Source organism: Macrobrachium nipponense, chromosome 22 (genome assembly GCF_015104395.2).
Source record: "Macrobrachium nipponense isolate FS-2020 chromosome 22, ASM1510439v2, whole genome shotgun sequence".
Taxonomy (NCBI): Eukaryota; Metazoa; Arthropoda; class Malacostraca; order Decapoda; family Palaemonidae; genus Macrobrachium; species Macrobrachium nipponense.
In genome coordinates this window covers 30,213,947-30,222,435 of record NC_087213.1, presented here as the reverse complement: position 1 = coordinate 30,222,435, position 8,489 = coordinate 30,213,947, and the positions used below count along the sequence as shown (strand labels likewise).

Below are 8,489 nucleotides of genomic sequence, written 5' to 3'. Positions count from 1 at the left end.
TATTATACAGGGTGATCAAAAAGTCCCTTTGCACCTAACTGGTCAGTGACAATGAATGAATAAGTGTTTCGTCTCGTCGCAAAAGTTTGACAAGGAATGATTATCATCATCGATGATTATAGATGTGACGCCAGTTCAGATGACTAACCCAGTCAATAGCTCTTTTCAACAGTTTCCAAGAGTTACTCGTGCTCAAAGAAACAGCAGAGAGAGAGAGAGAGAGAGAGAGAGAGAGAGAGAGAGAGAGAGAGAGAGAGCAACCAAGTCATTATACAGGGTGATCAAAATGTCCCTGTACACCTAATGTTTTATGATACAACACTTGAGTGGCAGCATAACCCTTAAGATCTATTTTATTATTCTGCTGTTTGATCCTTAATAAAAACATTATAAATATTAATAGTTTACATTTCATTTTATTTCAGGTCTTAATTAACAGTTATGCTGCCACTCAAGTGTCGTGTCATAGAACATTAGGTGGCAAGGGACTTTTTGATCACCCTGTATAATGACTTGGTTGCTCTCTCTCTCTCTCTCTCTCTCTCTCTCTCTCTCTCTCTCTCTCTCTCTCTGTTGTAAGCAGCTTTCTTTGAGCACGAGTAACTCTTGGAAACTGTTGAAAAGAGCGATTGACTGGGTTAGTCATCTGAACTGGCGTCACATCTATAATCATCGATTATGATAATCATTCCTTGTCAAACTTTTGCGACGAGGCGAAACACTTATTCATTCATTGTCACTTACCAATTAGGTGCACAGGGACTTTTTGATCACCCTGTATAATACCTATGAAGTAATTGGACTTTCATATGTTACAGGCTTAAGTTTTAATTTGATTTCCCTACAGAATTTTCATAGAAATTGAAACTAAACTAACCAGGCGTACCTAACTGAGAACATGTAGCGCGGCACCTGGTGAAATCATACCCAACAAAACCCCAAAAGAGACAATTGCCTTCAACTCGGACTCATCCATTTCCGGCGACGCTAAATCAGGTACGGCGATCTCTCTCATAAACATCGATCAGTCCCTAGACTCTTTCCATCCTTCCGTATTCTGTAACCAGGAGGTTTTCTTGACCATCGACGTCGTTCTAACCCCAAAAGCAATATGCAGCGAAGCAAGGTCCGCATAATTAACATAACTTTGGGGGAAAATTAATTAATATGATATAATGGGTGTGATAGTCATAAATATCCGGCACAAAGGGCGTCCCTGGCATGAATACACGAGTGACCGGCAGTCCACAGTGATCAAAGTGAGATCAATACCCAAAGCAGAATATGCTACTGTGTAATCTGCAACAGAAAAGCGAATATAAACGTGTCGGGAAAAAAATTGCAAACGAAAACGGCCATTGATATAATGTAGTCAAGACATCATGATGCAACATTCGCAGGCCTCAAAGTGTTTAAATACAGTACTCTTCATGACCGAATGAAAATGCATTCATTTAATGTGCCATCAAACGAGTACAGTTTAGCGCTGAGTCCCTCTCCATAGTCATGGTTCTGTTTCAATCCTAGCGAACACATTCCAGTACATTTCAAGTGATAGTTAAGGCTTCCTCTACCAATATATTTTTCGCAGTGAACTCGGAACTTTGCTCTTCTTGCTCTCAGGATGACTCGCAACTTGAAAACTATTAGAGCATCATGAACAGACCATCTTCCTACAAATTCTTTTAGACTTGGTGTTTAAGGGTGTCTAAATGTATTGTTGTCTTTTTTACCTACACTTCTTTTTCTGTTTAGAAACAGGAATCACTATTTTCATCCTGCTCCAGAGGAAAGAGACAACTTCACCCCTTTGAACAACTGTTGTCATTATAAACTTATTCAGACTACTTGTTATTTCTTCCACCGACCACCTGTTCACCTGTGGACATTCTTTTATGCAGTGCCTGTTCATGACCTCAATGAAGACGATCTTGTATGAAATTCTACCGACCAAACTAATTTCTTAATACCTTTCTTTCTTTCCTGTGAGAGCCAGTTCACGTCGACATTACATGGTATAGGGATATGGCAATCTAATCAACCTCCCTTGGAACAGGTAATCACCCAAGCGCGTCCCATGGTTGAGCGATGCAGTGCTAGACTCATTTTTGCTACGTCTGTATATTATTGCACCTGACCTACTGCCCATCAATCCATTTAGCTGTATCTGGATTTCATTGCCTGCTAGTCAAGAAAAAGGGCGTGGGGCTAGCAGCTTCACCTTGAGACACGAAAAGACACCAGAAACTGTACCATCCTGGCTTAACCTCCTCAATGAAAAAGTCGTGCGTAAAAATTTTCTTTCTCTCTCTCTCTCTCTCTCTCTCTCTCTTATATATAATATATATACTATGTGTGTGTATGTATAAAAAACCATCTAACTCTTCTGATGCCCGTAGGTGACCACCTGAAAAAATCACGTGAAATATTCCCAAGCTATGTCTAAGCCATGTCCCTTTCATCAAAACCACATTTTCTTTGTCGTCTCTCTTATCACTCCACCCTGCCACCTGACTCCCTACATCCTTCTTGAAGCTTTTTTCTCACTTCTTTCTCAAACTAACAAAATTTTTTGCTGGTTTATTGTAATACCAAGTTTCTTGTTTCGTATATCATTACACATCGCACTGGACTTGCTTATAATCTTACTCTCGTTTACAATTCAGATTTTTTTCCCTAAGTATTACTCATCCCGCCCACTGCTCAATTTGCCTTGTTTTCATTGAGAGAGAGAGAGAGAGAGAGAGAGAGAGAGAGAGAATTTGTTACAGAAAAAAATAACTGTCATAAAAGGAGACCGAAAAAGGCGTAATCAGAACCTTCGATTTAATTACACGACGGCAACGGAATAGCCTTGCCGATGCTGGAACAAACGAACCTGGTGTGATCGTGTGTGTTCCCTTCAGCTTTAAATGACTTCTTGATACAAGTAGATTTGAAATTTTTCACCATTTAATCGGGTGACCTTGAGCAAAAGAAATTATAACGTGAAAGAGCCATTGCAAAAGTGCAGATGTACTTATCTTTAGCCCAGTACATAAAACGAGTTAAGAAGGTACTCAGACTAACGTAAACAAAGACAGGTGCCATAATTACCTAAATGTTCACGCGGTTAAACAAGGAAAAAAGTTACGTCCACACTTTCTTCATACAGTCATTCTTAAATTAACAAACATAACCAGCACTTTTGCAGATGGGAACATATAAAAACTTTGTAGAAAAAGTAAAAAAAAAAAAAAAAAAAAAAAAAAAAAAAACAGCACTGCTATTTTAAGTCTCTCGGCATACACTATCCGCAAAATAACCAATACGTTAGCATTTCTTCAATTCTTAACCTTTACTCAAGAAAAATCTACTATGAACTTTAACAAGTACTGAACAAATGGTCTCAGAGGAAACTGTTCTTAACTCTTTTCAACTTGTACATCACGTGAAATATTGACAGAAACCCACAAACAATACAAATATATCCTTCGTGGTTTCCCTTGGCCTTCCGGTGTAAGTTTTACATAAGAAACGAATTCACGTATACCGGGGTAAATCTGATGAAATATACTTTTTCTAAAACACAAAGAGAGAGAGAGAGAGAGAGACTGAAAATAAACAGAGAACGAGGTTGACTGATAACGGGCGAGTCCAAAGGGTAAGAGTGAGTCTGGCTAGGCGTTGCAAGCTCAGCGGTATAGCCAATATCTGTAGAGCTACAGCTTTCGTCGCGCTGTCGGCGGCCGTGATCGTATAGTGGTTAGTACATTGCGTTGTGGCCGCAATAACCCAGGTTCGAATCCTGGTCACGGCACACAGTAAGACTTTTCCACGGGTCTTTAGCCTGGTACCTTTAAGTTAAATTTGTTAGATGAAAATGATCTTAGCTTGAAAGAAAATCCTTCAAGAACACTACAATAAGCCATTTCAAAAGAGTAGAAACGATTATTCTATAACAAAGTAGTTATAGCTGTCCTTCATTGTTACCTGAATGTCTCAAAATAATAGGTCATTACGGTAGATCTAAAGATTATACGGCAAATAATTAAAGTGCGACATTAAAAAGAAAGTACCTCACTGCTCAGTGCAGTAACAGAAGATGGAATTACTCAAACAAAGCGCCACTGCTATTCAGTTGCCGAAAACCAAGGTCTACAAATCAACTAAAAGACAAACCACGAAGTGAAATAAAAAAAAAAAAAAAAAAAAAGCTTCTAGTCATCATCTCGTGCACCAGAAACTAAATGTAAGTTGCAAATAGTTTTGACGCAATATATTTGGCAGTCCACCGATCCAAAGTTTTTGAGAAAGTGATGGTACTGCTGGCTTCCTTAAAATAGCTGGGAAATGGCTTTGATAATGCATCCATGGTCATACCTACTGCCACCATTAGTTTTTTTTTTTTTTTAGAGGGGAGGGGAATGGGGAAGGGGGAAGGAGGAGTGGATTGGTTGAGACTACTGTTAAAGGTTAAGAATCAGAATTTTTGTTTCGTGATTTATTTCTTCGGTATTATATCAACTTTTAATTTTATTTCTACCTAATATACAATGTTTAAGGTTAGACACCTTATTTTAGTACGCCTTTCACATACTGAAAACTAAATAAAAGTGCTATCACCATTATTATTATAAGTAACAGGTAATCAGGAACCATATAGTAGAAAATTCGAGTGAGAGATTCGTGGTGGTCAAATTGTCCATGCCAGGGATAAGAAGAAAACAAAGGAAGAATAAATAGAAAACTAATTCGGTGGTACATTTAAAGCAAAAAATCCTCTGTATATTCCGAACGAGAACTACTAGAAAAGTTATGCGTCCCAATAAAATTAAACGATAAAAAAAATGCACATTCCCAAATAATGCAAGTACTTGTATCTTGCTCAACACAATCAAAGTTGGTTCATACAATATGTCGAGTTGCAGAAACAAAATGAAATGCTATAAATACACAACTGAAAGATCTCGGTCGAAGATGAGGAGAGGGGTGTTTGTCTAAGTAATGACCAAAGATTTTGAAATATTAATTACAGTTCATAATCTAGTCCTAGATGTAAAAAATTATGTAATCTGCTATTATTCGGATAGATCCTTCTTCAGCATATCACACATAACATAGGTGACAGCACCTGTGTTATTATTACGTCTTGGCTTTGATTTCGCAAAACCTACACTAATACACTCATGAGCGATGAATGAAATATCTCTAAGGGGAAATATTATTAACTACCTCTGACATATGGACTGGCTAAAGAATAAAATTTGTTAATATCCGGATAAATCTGTCAGCATTTAATATCTTGGGAAAAATGAGTAAGTAGAGAGAAAACTGAACAAATTCAAGGAAAATTAGAGACTGATGAGGAGTAGGTCCAGAGGATGAGTGATTATAGTGACTCAGTATCAATTTACAGAGGGTATACAATGTGTCGAGGCCTTGTTACGGCAGATGGAAGGCTTAGCTTGGCTCCATTTAGTTCATGGTTGAAAATGGCCCGGCTTTGAAGAAAATCATCAGTGCAGATAGAAGAGAGCAGACGTTTCCGATACATCATCAGATCTCGTCTTAGAATATCCCGTTTATGAACGATAATAAATGGGGGATATGAAATTTAGGCCACAAAATAGGCGCTGGGACCTATGAAGTCATTCAGCGCTAAAAGGGAAATTCAGAGTAAAATGGTTTAAAAAGTATAACATGGACAACCTCGCAGTTGCACTATAAAACAATTGTTAGTAGATGGTGGAAAGTAAGTTGGAAGAAAGCAAATACGAACGGTGGTACAGTAAAAGTAATGAAAAGTTGTTACAGCTGGGGGTCTTAGGGACGCTGCAAAGAAACTTTAGTAATGCCTAAACTGCAACGGTGATGGCATTGGCCCTCTACTAAGATAAACTCTAGTAAAAGCTAGCATACGTGTCTGAGATGGTTCAGTTAAATGGAAAGAATGGAGAATGACTGGTTGGTGAAAAAATGGCAAATTCGGAAGTACTGGGAAGGAGGGAAAAGGGAAGACCTAAAGAGGACTGGACTGGATAGACGGAGGGAAGAGGGGCTTCAACGTCCGGAAAACAAGAGCGCGAGTATTTGCTAAAGGGGCGAATGGCGCAGTGTTGTGTTAGGGGTTACTTCTGTATAAGTATAGGTGCACAAAATAGCAAAGGCCGTGGAAGTTTTCTGCCGATAAACGGGAGCTGCCTCTACTGATAAACTTTGGCTTTTTTTTTTAAGTCAATCTCTTTTCAGCAGAACTATAAACTCCGCTGTCATTTAATACAATCAAATAGTTGTTAGACTCTTGCAGTAATCCTGGTTCGGATCCTGTTCATAGCAGGTATTAGACTTCTCCTACGGTTATTCTTTTATGCATTCAAAGTCTTGCGTAACTAAGAAAAAATATATATGCTGCTAAAGTGAAATTGATATTGATTGAATCTAATCTTCACCATCCTATCTTAATTATAACAATATCTATAGCCTTTGGCAAAAATGTATTAAAGAGGCATTCTATTCTTGATCCTTCTAGACAGAGTCGAAGGAAAAATGTTTCTTGCGAATCAACAAATCAGTTTTAGTAAATCAGTTCTTACTTGTCACTTAAATTCAGTTCAACTGTTTAATACAATCATTTGTACCTTAGATGGCACACTTCCAGCTTTGCAATTTGCCGTACGGAGGAACACATCCCTGCATTTCTCAAAATTATAGATTTCCGCTTACCCAGCAGATGATGCACGTTATGTAAGGTTATAGAGATATTAAAGAATCATGCAATGTTCACAACAATGTACCTATGCTGTCTTACTAAGGACAGTTCATTAGCCGTTTATACTGTGTTACATTTTATATTCCAGTGATACAAACACTTCTGGTAATAAACAATGCTGTTAGTTGCAAAAGATTGCCGAATGTATCAATAACAACAGTTAGTACACAATGAACATATTTAATGAGCACTGACAGAGTGGATGAACAATAAACAGAGCACAAGACTCCTTAGAACAACGAAGTTTTGTGCCAAAACTTTAAAATTACCAACATTGAAAAATATCCCAGTAGCACTAGCAAACTTACTGAACAAATTTGCAACGGGCTTAGAGAAGTGAAATAAGGAATACAGTCAGATACCATAAATTACTAAAACAATCTGAATGACATTGATGCAGTTTTGAAATCTGAAGCATTTTTTAACTTGGGACGTGTCAATGGGTATCAAGACTTGACCATCGGGCTATCAACACGAGAAACAGAGAGATGAGCTTTGGCCTGACATCTAAGGCAGCTACCAGAAAACCTTGGATTCCTTTTGTATTCGTTCAGCCTTTGAATAACCAGCGTGTGGGAAGAGATCACAAGAGCACTAGGCCAATTAAGACGTATGGCCCGGGGGTTGATCAAGACGGAATTGTTTCTGGAAAATTCCGGGGTGTCAACGTGTTCATATCCCAGTGTTTGGAAGGGTAGACGTGAAACATAAAAGTGAGATGCAAGCTGTGTGTGAATGGAGAATCATGATAAAGGTAGGATAAAGAAATGGAGCGAAGAATGTCTTTCACCACATAAAGCTTCTGATCTCTTAGTATATGATTACAAGTCTGAACAGCCTGCAAATGGATTTGCTTTAATCTGTAAGAAATTTTTAGTGTGATTATTTCCCCCCCCCAAAAAAAAAAAAAACCCCCCAAAAAAAATTCTAAAAAAAAAAAAAAAATTATAAAAAAAATAAAAAAAAACACCTTTATCAATGCGCGTTTGGTTCAAAAGTTATTCACAATATTACAATATTGATGTGACAATAGCTTACCAGTAAAGGCGACAGCAGCAACAGCAAGATTAAAGAAATCATTCAGTGTTCAATCGTTCAAACAGATGACTTGTAACAATGTTCTTTGAATTAGGCAATGTAAATGAAAAGCTCTTCAATTCATTAAAACAAAATACACCCTACCTTGTGCCGTGACCAGGATTCGAACCTGGGTTATTGCGGCCACAACGCAATGTACTAACCACTATACGATCACGGCCGCGGAGGTAGCTATCCACTCGGTAATACTTTCTACACCGCAAACTTCCGTAGCATGACCGTTTTGCTGTAACTGTGAAGGCTTACACGTTACTAGTCTGTGCGTACTATTGTAAGTGATTTAAATCAATTAATCATTTCTCCACTTACGATCGTACATATGAGAGAGAGAGAGAGAGAGAGAGAGAAATATGTGAAACCATTGCATTTCTGATGAGTTATCTTACCTTTCTGAGCTAGGTAACGCAGGCTACGTGAAAGAAAGACCTAAACTGAATATTATTTTTTCTTTGCCTTTTGTTTATTTGCGTCTCGATAGATATCTCAAGAACGGTTAAGCTGAATTGGGTGAAACCTGGTATAGTATATTTTCAACATATGGCATGTCGAGAATATGATTTTTTGGGGAAATTAGCTTGTTTCATTGAAACCATCACTTCCTTTATGAAAGATGGGAGTTCCAGTCGGATTAAATGCTTCA

General features: G+C 38.0%; 2 non-coding genes across 2 annotated transcripts; one reads left to right on the top strand and one right to left on the bottom strand.

The window, feature by feature from the left end:
• The first annotated feature begins 3,727 nt into the window (after window positions 1-3,727).
• On the top strand, window positions 3,728-3,799 carry Trnah-gug (transfer RNA histidin (anticodon GUG)). The gene has a single exon. It is a non-coding gene; the product is annotated as a tRNA-His (tRNA).
• Window positions 3,800-7,937: 4,138 nt separating this feature from the next.
• On the bottom strand, window positions 7,938-8,009 carry Trnah-gug (transfer RNA histidin (anticodon GUG)). The gene has a single exon. It is a non-coding gene; the product is annotated as a tRNA-His (tRNA).
• Window positions 8,010-8,489: the final 480 nt, after the last annotated feature.